This window comes from Stegostoma tigrinum, chromosome 16, assembly GCF_030684315.1.
Source record: "Stegostoma tigrinum isolate sSteTig4 chromosome 16, sSteTig4.hap1, whole genome shotgun sequence".
NCBI classification, from domain to species: Eukaryota; Metazoa; Chordata; class Chondrichthyes; order Orectolobiformes; family Stegostomatidae; genus Stegostoma; species Stegostoma tigrinum.
The window spans coordinates 33,075,326-33,094,866 of record NC_081369.1 but is presented as its reverse complement, the minus strand read 5'-3'; the positions used below and the strand labels follow the sequence as shown (position 1 = coordinate 33,094,866).

At 39.7% G+C, this 19,541-nt stretch overlaps 1 protein-coding gene across 10 annotated transcripts in view; it reads right to left on the bottom strand.

The window, feature by feature from the left end:
- The window catches only part of znf536 (zinc finger protein 536), a 567,201-nt gene that overhangs the window by 391,305 nt on the left and 156,355 nt on the right, over positions 1 to 19,541 (bottom strand). For all 10 annotated transcript variants that reach the window (XM_048546813.2, XM_048546812.2, XM_059651688.1 and 7 more), the window contains one exon: positions 2,600 to 2,714. The gene's annotated coding sequence lies outside the window, so the exon portion shown is untranslated. The remainder of the gene's footprint in view (positions 1 to 2,599; positions 2,715 to 19,541) is intronic.

The window sequence follows — 19,541 nt, the reverse complement described above, 5'->3', positions numbered from 1 at the left end:
ACAGATCTTTTCTTCTGTACGCTCTACAATGAAAAACAGATGCTTGCTGATTTAGGGTGTGCAGGTGGTGACAGAAACTCCATCGGTGCTGTGTGCATGCTGTTAGACAATGAACAGCTGTTTCCCTGCTCTAGCATCAGGTCTAAGTATAAGTCATGTTCTAGTACAAGCTCCCTGCTGCAGAACAGTAAAATATCAAATAAAGGAGTTAAGTATCATTGCTTTCATGTCAGGCAGCATCTCTTTTTCATTTTTAAAATCAATTTTCCTAAACTTAAAATAGTTCACCATGCAGATCTGGACTATCCAATAATGATGAATTGCCATGAATTCTACAGAACGTTTGCAAGGAAAGTGAAATTCTAAGACAGTATGCAACGTGTTTATTCTGTATTAACATTCTGAAATACTCATGTGAAAGGTCAGATGAAGTGGAATTCAAGTTTGAGAACAGAGGCTCTGCAATTCAAGAGCAACAGTGAACAGGTATGAGACCCTCATGACTCAGAATTGAATTTTAATCGTGACTGAGTTATTAAATGGGCTTCTCATAAGGTAGAAAAAGAAACTCTTCTTTCTGGTCAGGTTATTTTGTAAAAGGAGAAAAAATGTGATAAGAATTAATTTACTTTTCTGTGCTTTCAGGGTTTATGGAACAATCTTCAGACGAAACAATCGAGATTAAGGATGAGAAGTGAAGGGAAGCAATGGGAAGGAGTGAAATAAAAGATATAAAATCCAGTGAGAATCTTTTTGTTTAGTTTTAATGTTTGTATGACATGTACCTGCCATTATAAATATTATTTGCAATCTGAAGACTGGGCCATCAGATTACATCTTCAGTACCAGGGGGTTCAGTTCTAATCGGTGCTCAGCTGCATTAACTTGGCACAACTTATTTTGATTTAATGGAATATATCAACTTCTTTTTACAAAGTGAACCTCTTGCCATCCCTCAACCCAAGTCTGTTTGAATGAGGTGAAGCTGCCAAGTCTGATCCAAGCTTGATCCACTTGGGTATGACAGTTTAAATGTGCCACAGAATTTATTAAGCTGAGAGAAAAAGTCTAAAAATATTGCTTACATTACTTCTGTTAGTACAGATTTGGTTATGTTTCAATTTAGAATATCAGCCCAAATTCCATTGTGAAGTATGACATTTAATTGTGAAACTCATTTTCAGTTTTTACATATCTGTGATTACTGCTGCAAATCAACCCATTGCAACTAAAAATGTAAAATTGAAAGTTAGGACCTTTCTTACGAGCAATTTCAGAGTTTTCCACAAAGGTTCAACTGAAAAATTGAGTTTTGCTTAAAAACTGTTTTCCAATTTGTCCATTCTATCCACACCGGCCAGAACCTATTGGCTTTCACAGCAGGCATCGATGTGTTTTTGTCATCTCCTGTGTTGAGTATTTTAATGGCATCCGAGCTAACCGCCACACCTTTGGTTCCTTAACCCATCTTTTACCAGGTACCCATTATCCATAATGCATCTGTGCGCTACACTGGGAGGCTCATGGTCTACACCCAGTTTTCCACTTGTTTGCCACCTCCAGCATGGAATATTCCAAATAATGCCTGGCTAAACTCCTATCTTTCATCCTTCACCCTCCAAAACATTGTTCATTATATTCTATCTTGCGCCAGGTTCTTCATAAACATCAACTTTGTGTCTGCTGGTCTACATTGGATTGTAGTTCCCAACTGCATCAAATTTAACGTTCTCAATCTTCTGTTCAAGCTATTCATGGTCTCGCTCTCCCCATCTTTGTAACCTGCTCCAAACTGACAAACATACAAGTAATATGCATCCCTTCATCTCGAGCCTCTTGTACACACCCCAAACCCTACTGTTCTTACCCACTAATACCAGCACTGGCCTATCACTTAAGATTTTGAATTCCTTCCATTGATCAAGATTTTAATCATCTCTCCTGAAAGCTCCCTCTTTGATCAATTCTTATCTGAATACATCTCTAGAAAGCATCTTAGGAAAATTTTTCATTAATCAAGCTATCTAAATGCAGGGTGTTAGTGTTGTTGTTATCATTTATTAACTGTGATGACTTGGAAAATACATTTTTTTAAAGTATTTTCCTCACGGCATTGTTGGCATTTTAAAACTGTCCAGAGCAGTTTACCAGTCACATAAATTTGATTTTGCCACTTTCCAAGCTTATGGCATATGTTTCTAATATTTCTTGCAAAAGAAAAAGAAGTTTACAGTTTGACCTCAAGAACATAATACAGCACAAAACTACACTACAAAATTATACACAAACTGATTACAGGGCATTAAGTTATTGAAAAATGGGATAATTGAATACAAAATGCCTCACTTACCTTTAATCTGAAGTGGCAGCTATATTCACATAGGCTTATTCAACATAAGTTAACAGTCAGAATGTAGATAAAAGAAGTCCTCCCTGTCATGCTGTGGCTCACTAAATAAAATGGATCATATTTCATTTCCACACTATCCTCATTTTGCACCAAGCTTTGTTTGCTAGCAACATGCACACGTGCATGCAAATATGATCATATTTATGTATGATCGTACATATTTAATGTAATAAAGTAAATATGTCTTACCTTAGTAAATGAACTGCATACTTGTTTTAGGACTGTTTGGCTAGTTGGCAAACACCACTGAGTTTAATAGCTGAGCTTTGCACTGAAAGGTTGTTGAGAGGGGTGTTCCACTTCCCTATCATAAAAAGAAAAATACATAAAGATATGAAGTAAAGTGAAAAGCAACAAATTCTCCAAATCACAGCTATATTCAGAGGTCAAGGAAATTCAACTGAAAAGGTTAAAGATGAAATAAAATCTAGCAAGTGAGAATGAAAATCTATCCTGAAGCAAGGCCACTGGTGACGTGTTCTAGACAAGAAGCTAAATACTGCATAGCACTGGGATCTTTCATTTTCATCAAATCAATAAAAGCTTATATTTATCAGGATTCCAGGCAGCTGCCATTTCTGACAACCTCTACTTTATTCCCCACTTCTCGTGTTAAATCAGGCTAAAGACTATAAAAGAGGCAACCTTCTATGCTACTTACACCTGAAGAAACAATTCCATTAAGAGCATTTTTTTATATAGTAGAAACAGGGTCTGATATCATTATATTAGCAAGATCTCTTAAACCCCTTTGTTCTTCTACCCATGCTGCAACTGAATGCCACCCAAAAACTAGCAAGGGAATTTTTAGACAAAAGTGAAGGTAGTTTTATTTTCCAGTCATACTCTGGTAAAAAGGAAAAGCTTGCTGCTAAAACAGTGGCCATTCTAATCATCCTTACAACAATATTTGCTATCAGGCATTCTAAATAGATTATCAGCAGTCCATCTGTGTCATTATTGATTTATAAGGCTTTAAGCTGCTTTAGAATGGAAGCTTTCCCACTCAGGGGCTTCTTGTACAAATCAGAGCCACACTCAGATTCAGCAGTCTTTGCTCAAGCTGCAAAAAGATTGTACTTGAAACACAGGCACGCAGACCACAAATTTATTCCTATTCTTTTCCCAATGATATCAAAGTGGATGCACAAGTCATCCACATCCAAGTTATTTACATAAATATGTTACTAGTGTATAAAACAGGCATCATTAACATATGAATACCATATGCAAATGATAAAGGGAGAGCAGATGTTAGTGCATGTAATTGACCTATATGTGAATTGCTTCTGAACTCCATACTGTATTAATACTCCACACAGTAACTAGATATAGCCTAAAAAGTGCATCTCTGAAACAGTACACTGGAAATGAACCTGACAGGGTCCCAAAGATGTTAAAACAAGGTCACTGTCACCACTGTATTTCGCTGTCATCTGCATTCTGTTTCTTATAGATGACATCATCATGTGGCTGTGTAAATCGATAACTTAATAGCATTTGGAAAATGCTGCAGTCTGGAGCAGGTTATAAAGAATGTCCCAGTTTTATTTCTTTTGTAGCTAAAATGTCATATGTCTTAAACTGAGGTTCTTGCATGAATGCACATTGAAAAACAGATGCCTTTTTTTAACTCCCAGGCTTTATTTTTCACTTCTTCTCAGAATAACATTAAATTGTAGTAAATAGCCCTTTGTCAAGAGGCCAGGGACCACCCTGTATATGATAATGCATTAGTGACCAGCTTTCCAGCTCCTGAACAGAAACATTCACAGACTTAAGAGATAGATACGAAGCAGTATTGTGTACAGCCGGTGAACAAATGCAGCACATACTAATAGAAGCGCACATAATAAATGATTGTGTTGGGGTCTAACAAGGGTCTAATAGGCAGTCCGTCTGTGAAAAGATCAGCTTTTATATATGTGATACAAAACAAAATTATACTATGTGTTACCATTGTATTTTTCACATAAATAAAAATCCTTGCATTTAAACTTATTTTCTCATGTCACAATGTCTAAATTCTTGGATAAATCATGTTAGGTTCTATGACTCTCACTATTCAAAGCATGATTTGCCACAGTATTCACAGGCTTTAAGACCTTTTGCTTTAAATGAATTGAGGAGCTGGCCAATCTATAGACATGGTTTTAAACCACCAACCCCGCCTACCCTCCCACTGCTTCTCTTTCTTCTTAGTAATTTCAGCATCTTCCTCACCTGCATTCTAAAATTAACAAGATCGATTGCAGTCAATGGATTAGAATTTGAGGTAGAAATCTACTGAAGTATTAATGCTCTTAGTTTGGTAAGCTTCACATATTTGATGTGCAATCTGTTCTGTTTTATTCACGACCAATAAATCAGCAAACACTCAGAAAATTAAAATATAAAGTATATCTGTCTTAAACAAGTTTCCTATGTTTCTAAAGTGATGTTTGTTTCTATGGTTTTGTTATTCATTCAATCTGTATTGATTAATGCAGTATTGTGCTGCAATATGCTTCAGGAACGCAACTAACATCTTCTGTAACTTCATCTGCTGTCTGTTTTCGACAGTGAAAGCCACAATGTTGTCCACTAGCTACAATATTAGCTCCTTAAGCTCTCAAACAAGAAATCCAAGCTAGAATCCTAGTGTCAAGCAATATGTGTGACGAGTGGTATTATCTAGGTTCACTATATCACAATTTTTGACAGGTGACTTAAATCCATCACAATATTTCTAAGTCAAAAATCACACAACACAAGATTACAGGTTTATTTGAAATCACAAGCTTTCGGAATGCAATACCTTCATCAGGTGGGATGAGAGGCAAACACACAGACACAGAGTTTACAGGCAGAGGGATGAAGGGAAGCGTGATCAAAGGATGATACAACTGGTGTGAGTGGAGTGAATAAACCCATGAAGATGGTCTGAACTGTGATCTTGGGTTCATGCCACGCTACAGATGACCCCACCACACTATTGTGTATCTGTAAAATCTTTCTTACTGTCCTGTTTTGACAGCATCACCTTGATAAGTTATTATGATCTCTCTACCTTAATTAGTTTGTACAGTTTTTGACTACTTATTACACTCTCTCACACACACACAATCTCTCACACAATCACACACACATGGTCTCTCACACAATCACACACACTCTCTCACACACATGGTCTCTCATACAATCACACATTCTCTCACACACATGGTCTCTCACACAATCACACATTCTCTCACACACAAGGCCTCGCACACAATCACACACTCTCTCACACATATGGTCTCACACAATCACACACACTCTCTCACACACATGGTCTCTCACACAATCACACATACTCTTTCTCACACACACAATCACTCACACTCTCTCACACACACCAAAATCTTGTTATTTCAAATAGAACTGTTCAACCATAACCTGGTGACGTGTGATTTTTGAATCTGTCCACCCCAGTCCAACACCAACATCTGCACACCATAACATTTCTAAAGCAGAAAGTGCAACTTAGATTGTGATCTTTTTCTGTATGGATCAAATGTGGCTTCTGGATTCTATCCATATAGAACTAGCACCTATCTGTGTAATTATCCAAGAGCTATGACATTTCACCAAGCTGTTCTTGCCAATGTTGAAGGTAACAGAGTGTGGATGAAAATTGGAGAAAAGTATAAACTAAAGTGCGTAAAATAAAGTCACAGCAGTTTGCAAAAACCAAAAACAATTTAGAACAGAGAAATAATATTTCAAGCACATATGGATAAATATTTGTGATATGCCAATTTGTTCTTTTTATGGTATATCTATGAGAAATGCAGATTGGGAGGGGGTCATTCAATTTACAAGCCTATTCTCCCAGGCACCAAATTGATTTTGCCTGCCTTGTGTTTTTTTTTTAAGTACAGACAGCCTGCCAGCAACCTTCACACTTTTTGTTTGCAGCTTGCTTAATGGCTGTGAGTATTGGATGTCACTAATATCAATAAATCATAATCTGCGCCTCTTGTAAGGGAAGGTGCACTATGGCTGCAACCAACTATGACAAATGGCAAGCAGAGGAGAAGCACATGTGCTAAAATAAAGGCAAACAAGCCCAGGAATGGAGGGATTGTTTGCATTCTAGCCCTACTGCAGAGGATACAGATAAAGGGTTCAGCCTGCAGAAGAAAACTGATGGTTATAATTTAGGATGTTTTAGTTACACTGGACCGTCTGTTAGTGAGTTATGCCTTACACACATTGGCAGAGGGCATGGGGCCATCAGGTTCAAACTTGTGTGAGAACTTTGCACAAAGCTTTATGACTGTACAATCATCATGGAACAAGTAGTCAGCTCTGTGAATACAGCTCAGCGGCCCACAGTGATGGAATCTCTGGTGGCACCTCTGACAGCTCCAAAGAAAATTCAGATTTCTGTCAACTGATATAATTACATCACTCCTGTTCTCTGTACTTAAAGAGGACTGAGAGTGCTGAGAGTCAGACACATGAGCATTGTAGTGGTGCCCTGGGTGAGGTAATGCCTGATCAAAGTACTTTTCTTAGTTCTAGGAATCCAACTGGCTCAAAATGCCTGGCTCTCACCAAGATTCAGCTGTCCACAGCTGGGCTTTCTATGAATAGGGTTCCTTTGGATCACTGTCAGGTCCATTGCAAATGACTTCATTACAAATTCTGTAACTCACAAGCAGAAGGCACTGGAAATCATCTCAGAGGACCAACAAAAATAGAAACCAGGATGCCAATGGTTATTTTTTAGCTCTCAATTATTAAATCTTTAGATTGCAGTATGATGAATTTGTGCCCGATGAAGCTGATTGAATTCTTGAAGAACATGTAACATAGAACAGCACAGCAAATGATGTCATTCTAAATTAATCCCATCTGTCTATACATGGCCTGTATCTCTCTATTCCTTACTTGTTCAAGTGTCTAAGTGACTTTTAAACATCATTACTGCATCTGCTAAAGGTTGCTGAAGTAGTTGAAAGGAGAACATCTACGAGTGTTATTTGTATAGAGTTTTAGAAGGCATTTGATAAAATCACTCTTAGCCAAAGTTAAAGTCCATGGAAATAAAGACATCTTATTGGCTGATGAGGAAATTGACTAAGGATCAGAAGATAAGGCAGAGTAAAGTGATAACGGACATGATGTGGCTTTGCTGTTCTCTAAGGAAACGTATTACAATTATTCATTATACGTATTAACAGTTTAGATGATGGAATAGAAAGTCACATATCCACATTTGCAGATGACATGAGAAAAGCATCATTATGACGACTGTAGATAGAGGCATAAAATACAGGGATATTGGAACAAACCTCTGAAGAATGGCAATCACGTCACGTTGTCAATCTGTATCTCTCTTTACCCATTGACATTTCAGACTGGATTTTCTAAATCTAGCTTCTTCAGATATGTGGTGTGGTCTTCCATCATACTGCACAGTAATTAGTGTTGGGGAGGTGGGGAGGTGAGGGACACGTCAAGCCCCCTTTTATGTCAATAGATGCTGTGTTTTGGGAAGACTTCCACTAAGGTAACTCACTGAACAGTTTTGAGCAATGTGAATAGCTTTTCAGTGTATTAGTGAATGAGACTTATGAGGAATTAAGTAGGGTGGCAGGGGCAGCAGGGTGCCAGCTAAGAAGGATGACAGGGTGGCAGGGTGTAATCATGGATAGGGTTACAGGGTCCTGGGGAAGGTGGGTTGGCAACTGGCTAGAATAGCAGGGTGGTGAAGTAAAGATGGAGTCAATGGTTTTGGTACAGCAGTCGCAGGATTAGCATTAGAGGGTCAAGAGAGAGTTGAAGGGCCAGGAGAAGAGTGAGTCAGAGGATCAAGAGGGACATCAAAAGAGTTGGGGTGGTCAGAGGGGTCAGGGAAGTCACAGTGTCAGCAGGGAGTCAGGGAATCAGTGGAGAGTGGAGTCAGATTGGACTGTCATGTAGTCACCCAGGAATTAGACTTAGATTAGATTAGATTTTGATTGTCTAACATTTCCTGGGCAACAATCCAGATCAGTCAGATCTCTCTCATCTCAAATTCTAAACCAAAGTCAGAGAGATTTTGTACACATCCCAGGAAACTACAGATCTGTCCATTGGCCGTGTAAGCTTCCCAGTCAATTTCAGCAAATTCAATACGTCAGGTCCTAACACAACTTTCCGTGTACGTGCATTCTCTAACTACTTAGAGACCAGACATTCTAGCTGCTGAGATATTAAGTGAATAGGCAAGATGATAGCAAAGGAATTCCAACATAACCAAATTTGTGGTCATCCATTTTGTACCTAAAAAGGTAGAATAGGGTAATGTCCATATTGCAGAAATTTAAACAAGTAGATGTTTAAAGAAACCTGGACAATCACGTGCCTAGATCACTAGAGTGCCATAATCAAAAAAGTTAAGGAAATGCAGATTTTTATTTCTAGATGACTAGGTTATATTTTGGTCAAAGTCAAATCTCAGCTACTCAAAATCCCAGTAAGACCATATTGGAAATATTTGGATCATGAGCTGCCATTTCCACCAACTCCAGCGAGATACTATCACTAGACTCATATACCCATTCCCTCCCTTGCCAGCTTCCGCAAGGACCGTTCCCTCCCGGACACCGTGGTCCACTCTTCCTTCACTTTCAAAACAACCCCCCCCACAGCCTCATCAGACTTTCCCCTGCAACCACAGAAGATGTAACACCCACCTGTTTACTTCCTCCCTCCTCAGTGTCCTTGGGTCCAAACATACTCTCCAGATGAAGCATTGCTTTACCCGTATTTCATGCAATCTAGTCCACAGCATTCGCTGCTCACAATGTCTACATTGGGTAAATAAAGTATAGGCTGGGTGACAGCTTCACATAATAAAAACCAAAAGAACTACGGATGCTGTAAATCAGGTACAAAAACAAAGTTGCTGGAAAAGCTCAGCAGGTCTGGCAGCATCTGTGGAGGAGAAAACAAGGTTAATGTTTCAGGTCCTGTGACCCTTCCTCAGAACCGGACCCAAAATGTTAACTCTGTTTTCTCCTCCACAGATGCTGCCAGACCTGCTGAGCTTTGCCAGCAACTTTGTTTTTGTAGCCTCACATAATATGTAAGTTTTGCCTGCAAAAGAGACCCTGAACTTTCAGTTGGCTGCCACTTTAACACACCACCCTGCTCCCAGGCCAACATCTCTGCCTCAGTCTCGGTGCAGTGCTCCAACAAAGCTCAGTGCAAGCTGGAAGAACAACATCTCATTTTCCACTTGGGGACTCTGCACCCCTCCAGACTCAATATTGAGTTCAATAACTTTAGGGTTTGACTCTCCCGTGTCCTTGTTCCAACCCCCATACCTTTTAAACACATAGTAGGCTATTATACACAAGCCATTGTTGGCTATTAACAGTCCCTATTAATAGCTATTCACCATCTTAGCCAGATCATTATCAACTCCTTTGGCTGTCCAACTGTTCTTCTCTTTCTTTGGTCTCTATCCCCACCTATCATTGACTCCCTACCCACTCTCCCCAACCTATCTTCTGCATATAAACTGGCATTTTCCTCGCCACCATGAGGAAGGGTCACTCGGCCCAAAACATTAACTCTCATCTCTTTCCACAGATGCTGCCAGACTTGCTGAGCTTTTCCAGAAATTTCTGTTTTTGGTATATATTTGGAAAGATATATTGTCATTGGAGGCAGTAGAGTGGATATACCAGAATGATACCTGGACTTCAAGGCTTAGTTCATGAGATGAAACTGCACAAGTAATGGTTGTATTCCATGGAATTTAGATGGTTAAGGAGTGATTACATCAAGGTTTTAAAAATAGAAAAGGTTGGAAAGTCTAGAACTAGGGAATAAAGTGTAAAAATTAGAGCAACACCATTCAGGAGTGAAATTAAGAGATAGTTCTACATAGAAAGGATAATAAAAGTTTCTTCCATAAATGACAATTGATCAAGGATCAACTGTAAATTTTAGATAGTTTTTTTTATAATGCAAAGGTATTAAGGACCTAATGTAAAGTATTATCATGGAGTTGGCTCACAGATCAGCCATTATCTTGCTGAATGACCGAAAGTTTTGAGGGGGTTAATGGCCATATCCTAGTCCAGTGCTCTTTTTTGCCAAATCTAGTTTTGTTCACTTTCTGCTACACTGTGGTGTAAAATGCTTTCCTACATTTGTAGACTATTTTTTTCCATCCATTCTGCGCACATTTAGTGCTGTCTAAAGTAACCTATTTTATTTTCTGTTTTGTCATAAACAAAGCCAATGTAATGAGATGACATGTCTGATTTACACAAGGTCCACTGCTCCAATACAGTGGCTAGGAAAGTTTCTCGGAAGAGAATTCCTGGGATATGTGAATAGTGCCTAGGTATTTTATCAGACCTTGCAGAGGTTACTATTATACGATGGATATCTCAGTACTGAAATCACATGTAAAATTTATTCTATTATCATAACATGGCTCTGATATCCTCACATCACATTCCTCCTTGAGCTCCATCTTGTGTCATTAGATTAGTAAATATCTGAAGTGAGATCTGATACAAAGCTAACTAGATGATATTACATGAAATTCAATATTTCTATTTTTGCGCAAAATAGTCATTCTAAATATAAAGCAAAACCTTCAGTATTTGCCTTCAGCCTATCTGTAATCCTTTGCATAATACTTGAGCACTAAAATGCAAGAACAACAAATACAAACAGCACGAGATGTTTGGGCCATAATCATGACCAAAAAACAGTTTACGGAAAATCATTTAAATCAGACACAAGCCAAACTTTTACTGGTCTTGAATGAGTGAAGTATAAGTTGTGTCTCACTGCATAATATTCTCCTTCTGTTCCATGGGGACATTAGTGCCTATATATTTAGTTAATTTATTACATTGCAATTTTATTCGTGCTTACTACTATTTAATTTATTAAACCTATTTAGCAATAAGGTGGACTAGCCTACATCTATACGGTTACTATCAAAGCTTTAGTCAACCCCCCAGGAATCACATTTGAATCACAGCCAATGATCTTAGCCAATTTGTCCTTCCTCTCCTTCGGAAATATACGGCAAACAGCTGATATGTAACTGTCAGCTGGGCTTTCTGCAGTGGGAGGAAGATTCCTCAATTTGCCTCACGCAGGTGGATATTACAGCTATCATGGGTGCACCCAAGGTGGTTGAAATCATGTGGGGAAGTCCAGTGGAGATGTCACTTTGACAAAAGTGACATGTCCACACGTTCTTCCTCACTTTCCCAAGAGGAATGTTCAAGGTGCCTCAAATGGTTCTCTTTGAAATGAGGTCACTGTGTACTAATTCCTAAAATAATCTCTGGAGTGTTTCCCAATCTGGACTCCTAGCTGGGATCAACTTGGAATCTAGGTAGCCATTACTTTTGGTTGGATTAGTCATACCTCACTATACATCTGTGAAGCAACTGCGAGCTCAGGATGTGAGCTCCCCTTTAGTAGGGAGACTGAGCCTGTTCCCTGATCCATCACAGTGAGGATCAAGTTTGGAGTGGACTTAAAAGGTTGTATGAAAGGCCTAAAGCATATTCATGTCCCAGCCTACACTTTCCTTCTGGCAAGATCTTGTCAAATTTAAAGTGGGGTTGTACCAAAATATGTCTGTTGAATTTTAGAAACAGTTATTCCCAAAATGGTTTGATAGCCATGACATAGCCAATACTGGAAATACTTAGCTAGCCCATCAATACGAGGAAACATAAACTATCCATTTTTAACCAACATTTAATTACAGCATCTCAAGGTTCTACATGTTATCTTTATGGAACATTAAGATAATGTCACTCATCCAACAATATTAACATTAGAAAGACAATATAACATATGACGGCAATAGACATGAATTTTCTTAGATTTGTGTGGTAATTCTTTAAATGAAGTACAAAAATAGAATATATCTTTGCCATAAATACAATTGCAGTTGGGCTAAATTTCAAATTGGAAGAAGACTCCAAATTGTCTTTGAGAATATGGAAGTCATGGATGAAGAAAATGGTTTATTTGCATTTAAGGAGAAGGTAGACAAGCAGCGAAGGAAGAAGAGAATAGATGGTAACAATGTTAGATTAAAATGAGGAAAGACAGAAACAGGTTTGAGTAAAGCATAAACACCAGCATGGACTGGTAGGCCAAATGTTTTGTTTCTGTGCAATGCATTCAATGCAATCCTGTGTAATATGTTTGCCCCACAGGCTGCTGAACACGTTCCTTTGTGCTGGCGTTTAAAAAAAAAATTGTTGGAGGTACACAAATTCCCATTACCAGTTTCAGAGTTTCATCCTCTTGTGTCTTTTCGCTCTTTTAAACTGATTCCTTCCAGTACACCACCTAAAAAGAAATTATGATAAATGCTCTATGGTTTACCCTTAATAATTCAAAGTCATTCCTCCTACCAAAGTCATGGAAATTTGCAATAAATTGAAATAGGCCATGTAAATAGTACTGCAAGGTGAAATTTCAGTTCATATGAATTATCAAGTAATTTTACCTAAGCAACTGCGATTAAGAATAGACGAAATAACTTCCACCAGATTGATTCTCATGATTCACCATCCTGTGTAGAGATACATAAGCCACTTTGGCCTGAAGTGAATACAAATCAATTGTTATTTCTTCAAAAATTCCTACAAAGTTGATAATTTCTACATTGTGAACAAAGCCCTATGTTATTGTCTCAAAATGTTTCTTTAATGAGAGTTAAAAAAGGATTTGTTTTGAGCACAGCCAAGCCAAAATTATGCCGCTGAGTTGTGGAGCTGACACACAAGTGTGATTTGAGGTCACTGATGCTTGCAGTGACACAAACCCAAAGCCAGTATGTGCTCGTGAGCAGCGCCTCATCTTTCAATTGCTTAAACACATTTATGTAAAGAGGACCGAAGTTCATTTATCTTGAATTCCAGGAAATATAACATTTTAACATTCTATTAACAATTTATCTTCTTTGGCTTTCAAGGTCAGAACAGGTGTTCCAAGTAATCTCCAGTTAAATCAGCTCTGGACTGAGAATACACCAGTTCCTAATTCAGTTTGCAATATCAGCGAAAAGTATTTCACTTGCATGAGGATAGCTGCCACTTTAGAGATCTTTGATTCTCATCTGTTTCATGCTCCAGGAAGCTTGGAGACCCACCCACTTATGAAGAGTCAGAGTGGAGTTACCTGATTGCAGAAGTGGAGATGAAACAATTTAATGCTGCTGGAGAGATTAGGCTATAACATTTATCAGAAACTTTCATCTAAAGTGGACTAAAATGATATTCCTCTGTTGTGATTATCTCATGTAGCATAATGGAGTTGGTTGTGGAAGATAAAATGCCATCCTGCATAAGAACTATATTGTCTGTGAAGTACTTAGCCATCAAATAGGAAGGAAGCTATCTTATATACCTTCCCAAGGTTCAGAGGACTTCGGGTTGTTGGAGGAAAAGTTTAAAAGTGCTCATAAGTCTATTTATCTGAAGAATTGCAAAAAGGTGCCTTTGTTGTAATAGACACAATGTCAGAGCAAATTTATCAAATTTGAGTTGAATTCAGAACTGACAAACAACTGCATCTGACTGCAGAAAATCAGGAAGATCAGTTTCCAGTCTCATAGATACGTACATTTTTGTCAGTTTAAATGATGAATAAGAATTTACAATAAAAAATGAAAACAGAAATTGCTGGAAAAACTCAGCAGGCCTGATAGGATTAGTAGAGACAAATCACAGTTAAGGTTTTGGGTCCAGTGACCCTTCCTCAAAACTCAATTCCTCACCTTCTGAAGGAGGGTCAAAATATTAACGTTTCTCTCCACAGTTGCTGCCAGACCTACTGAGCTTTTCCAGCAAATTCTGTTTTTTTTCTGATTTCCAGCATTTGCTTTTTTTTTGTTTTTTATTAAGAATTTAGAATAGATAGACTGTTAATGCTTACAACATGACATGCAGCAAGACCAGTTTGACCTTGAGCTGGTAAGCTCGAGATAACATTTGCGCATTTAAGTGCCAAGCAAATCCCAATAAGTGAGAATTTATTTAACTTCTCCTGACACTCGCTAATATTACCATTATTGAGGCTCCCATTGACATTCAGAAGGTCACTCTTGACCACTCAAACAGGTCAGGCAGGTGATGATACTACAAAAGCAAGTGAGTATTTTTCAGGGAGTAGCTCACCTCCTGATTCCCCAAAACCTGTCTAGGACCTACAAAGTGCAGGTTACAAGTATGATAGAATACATTCCACTTGCCTGGATGTATGGAACCTCAAAAACATTTAAGAAATATAATACTATCTTGGACAAATCAGAGGTCTTTATCAATGCGTTCATCAACTGCCTAAGTATCAAGTCTCTCTATCACTGGTATACTATGGCTGTAGTTTGTACAGAAAGCAACTCGCCAAAGGCTTCCTCAACAGCACTTCTCGTACCAACAATCTCCACCAACTGAAGGATAAACACAGCAGATGTATATCACCTCCAAGCTCCATTCCATGTAATACATCATATGTCTTAGACACATATTGCCATTCATTTATCATTGCTAGATCGAACACTAGAACTTTCTCCCTAACATCAGGTTATGAAGCACCTTCATGACCATATCCACAGCAGTTCAAGAATACCCACCACCAACATAACAGAATAACTGGGATCAGCAAACAAAATTGGTTTTGTAGTAATATTTACATGCTGAGACTGATATTTACAGATGATTGTCACCAAATAGTGAGGGCCTTAGCTAAGAGTTGTGAGGAAGGGTCACCAGACCCAAAATGTTAACTCAAATCTTTCTTCACAGATGCTGCTAGACCTGCTGAAGTTCCATCAACTTCTGTTTTAGTTCCTTAGCTAAGAGTTTCGGTTTCTCAAGCAACATTGCTGACTTTCACCTGATTATCCCAGTAAAGCAAGGTATTGTGTCTGGTAGCTCCCTTCTGGCTCTGCTAAGTAAAGATTTTAAGCTAAAGCAGGTTACACAGAAGTTTCTTTTTGTGTTTTCATAACACATGATGGCAGAAGTACTTTTGTCTGAACAGATTTCCCATTCTCGCCCACCGACATTTTAGAGCCCAGTAGATATATACTAACGCAAATATGTTCATGCTGGGTCTTTCCCTCCCAGTTCTGTTTTTATTCAATCTCATTCGTTAAGATGTTAGTTCACATAATGGTCACTATTCCACATTACCATTATGATTTGTGATTCTTTTAATTCCTATTATGTCATTGACGCATATTTTGACAAAGCCCCTCTTGTCCAATGCTAGATCAACTCTCCCACTCAACCTAGGTGGAATTACTCAACATTGCCAGGATATCCCAAGATCCCTGTTACCAGCATCATTTTTGACCCCCACACGCACTCTGTCAGACAATAACAGTCTGAAGTTGTCCTTCCCTATCATTGTAGTGGCACAACAGCCATAGGAAAACCTCTTACAGCACATGGACACTGTCTTGCACATGCAACTGCACATTCCTACTGCAATCACTGTTTGAGCACCAGACCATTCAGCTAACCTGTCCTTAGCCACATTCCCCCTTGCAACTGTGTACATCACTGTTCCTCTATCCCCTATGCCCACTGTTGGGATCATCTTAAATCAAAATCTTATTATTGTTCAATGTGGGAATATGACATACAAGGAATACCTCAAACAGTTCAAAATATTCATCTATATTCACCAACACCAAAGCAAACAGAAATCAAATAATGAGAGACTGCATTTATCCTGGAACAGAAATGAACTGCTTGCTTATCGATAACCAACAACTATACAGTCAATGATGATCATTGCACACAGCTGTCATCTACTGAAACTGAGTATCGATTACAGTCTGTTTGGCTTGGTGCTCTTGATACTGTTGTGTTCTATCTTGCTGAAGATTGTGCTCTTCCTGCTCAATCTCCTCAACCTTCTCCTCCTCCTCAAAAGACTGCCTCTGATCTCCCAACCTGTAAGGATCCTCTTTGCTTACTCCAGTTATGCAGCAAATTTTCATGCCAGGATTATACAACACAACTTTGTCCACAGTGTATAGTAAGAACACCAGACAGATCCAAGCAGTGGAACCTTATTTGCAGGAGGCCTACCTTCTGCTCCACCATGGCCCTGGTCAAAGGATGGGCTACATTTTATCAACACTTGGCCTGAGTCAGGAGGTTACATAGCAGTGTCATCAGCCATAGTCGCAGTGGGTAGCTCTTGTCCCCCAGTAGCCATCCTTGTAAGGCAACAAATGTAGCAGAAAATAAGCATTCTCAAAACTTGTAGGTATCATAGCAGCTCTCAGTGTACATCTGTTGATGAACTCTGCAGTATTAGGATATTGCCCTCTCAGCATGATATATGTACAGTCTGTAGCACTTTGTACGCCAGTGTAGACAGCTATGTTGGTGAATCTTTCTGCCCAGGCTGTAACACTGACCCTGCCACAGGGAAATGAGAGATGAAATAGTGTGATCTGGCACAAATGGCACTGGGAACAACGTTAATATATTTGTAGAAAGATGATTGAGAAATCCCATGCAGGATTACAGTGGTTCCTTAGAAGGAGCCTGTTGCATAAAAATTCAATACAGCTGTCACCTTGACAGCCATCTGGAAAGGATGGCCACCCACTCCTCAGGTTGGCAGGTCTCTCTCCAGCAGTTGGCATAGTCCTGTGTCCATGTCCCAGGCCAACCTCACCAACCATGCATCTCACTTATCCAAAGGAAATGGTAACAAAGATGAAAAACTCTGACCTTTCTGTCACTCCTGAGGGGATCTTCATGTGCAATCTCTTCATGTGGTGGTAGCTAAGCATTTGGTGGAGATTGCTGCTGTTATTGGGCTTGCTGGTTAATCTGGTTCTCTTGCAGTTCTCTGCTTTCAAATGTGTTAATATCAGCAACTGTTGCTGGATCCAGCAGCCATAAACTGTGTGGGAAACGTAGAAAACAGCCAGAACCTTAGTAACATGAGCTGTCAGCATTCATGCCACTCAAAATGATGGCCTTGCATATTATTCCATACAGTGGGAGCACTCGGACAAGGAAGACCATGGAATGACTCCATGTGGAGCACTGATATTGGGCCATATTCCGATGAAAGGATCACCACCAATCATGTTACAAAAAGACAGTAGGACATTGCAGGTATTGTACTCACACCAACTACAAATGCATATTATATCATCTTATACTTGCCAAACAAATTGAGAGGAAATTGCTTCTGTGCCCTATGAGGTCTTGTATTTGCATTGTGATTTGTGGCTCAGAGCTGCCTATTTTTAGGTCACCTGGAATTAGTTCTGCTCAGCAAGATGTTCATCTCCAATCTGCATGGACCAATGACACAGTCAAGATTGCTTGTGACCAGCATCCTCACCTCACATTGATAGGCTGTGCATGAATTACATGCACAATGATATAATTGCAAATGACCTTAAAGTATATTCTGCAAGAGTGTGATTGATATAATTGTCCCTTGAAGGGCATCCTGTCACTCCCATCTTAGGCCTACATTTTTGGCTTGGAAAACACTGACTCCACCCACTCTGAGTGAGATATTAGACATTTTCCGATCATATTTCAAAAATGAGAGATCATGGAAGGCAACTCAGGACGGGCAGAGCACCACAAGACTCAGGCTCAATCTGGTTATCAGGAACATGACCCCAAAAAACCTCTACAACCCTTTCTATCTGGCACTGTATGGAAAGCCTCTCATAACTAACCCTCCATGTGTTCCCAACTACCAGTTAGAGTTATGACCTCCAAACCACTTCATTCCAGTTTTGTGCTGCTCATTATCATGATGGATACTACATTCTAGCCCATTGTGGTGATACCAGCCTGTAACATTGCCTTCCCACCACAATATCTCACTTCTTCCCCACACTACTAGCTCCCCATCCTAAATGTTGAAGTTTTCCCTGTCGTTGTCCTTGTCCAGTCAGCATCTCAGATTGCAGCCCCCAATCTTCAGCTTTGATTCCTCCCACTTCCCTATCAATATAGTTTTCCCTGGTACCCTCCACCCTCCAAAATACATTGCACAAAGCCACAGGACTGATTGTGGCCCTTTGCCTTGATTGATTTATCCCAACAGCCGACTGAGCCCCTCACTACCCTCCATACTGGACCCCGACTGACCCTAATGGTATTCACTGGATCTGCCAGACTGATTGTGGCTCCCTACCTGGGCTGTAGTGAGTCAGAATCCTTAACCCTGACCTTTTCAAGCAGATGCCCGACTCTGCTCAAGCCTCTGGACTATCAGTGAATATTACCCTTGATTTTCTGAACCAAGACCACTAGACAATTGGCGGCTCCCCTTGACACGACTGAACATTACTCCTCTTCAACTTTGAGATATGCAAATCGGTTGATGCGCAAGTAATGTATCTTCCCCATAGCCTGCTGGCACATGCAGTTTGACTGATGATTGCTGACAACCATGACAAGCTACCTGTCTTTAGCACAGATACAAAGACAAGCTAAGAAAACATTACTGAGAACAGCTAAGTTCTGGTTTAGGGGGCAAAATGCAAAAAGGCAAGGCAACACAACAAAGCCAGGCAGGTGTATTGTGAGCATCCAGTTAGGCACTTATTGACCGTGAACTAAGACAGCAAGTGAGAACCCTGAGATGTAGCCTGGCCCAGTCTGTGGGGACCTATCCCAAGCTGCCGAGTGTCCGTCCAGCAGCTTTGCAATGGGAGGTGCCAAAGTGTTGCATGGGATTGAGAGATGTGTCAAGATAATGCAGCAAGACTGGACATGAAGAGAGTGCAGTCACTGCCCATGGAGCACACTCAGTGATGTTGGCCCTGGGTGTCCAAGAAGGGTGTTGGCAGGAACAAGTGTTGAGAGCTGGAGTTGCTAGGCAGCCGCTAAAACTTTCATTCTCAGTGTCCAGTTGGTGGGAGGATGGAAACCTGCATGTTAAGCTTGTGTGACTGGACAGTAATGACGGTGATAATGATTAATAATCCCCAATAAAAATATAAACAAATGATTGAAATCACAGCAGGTCAGGCAGCATCTATGGGGAGACAGCAAGCTAACATTTCAAGGTAGACAAACAGGAGGCTGGAAGAACACAGCAGGCCAGGCAGCACCTG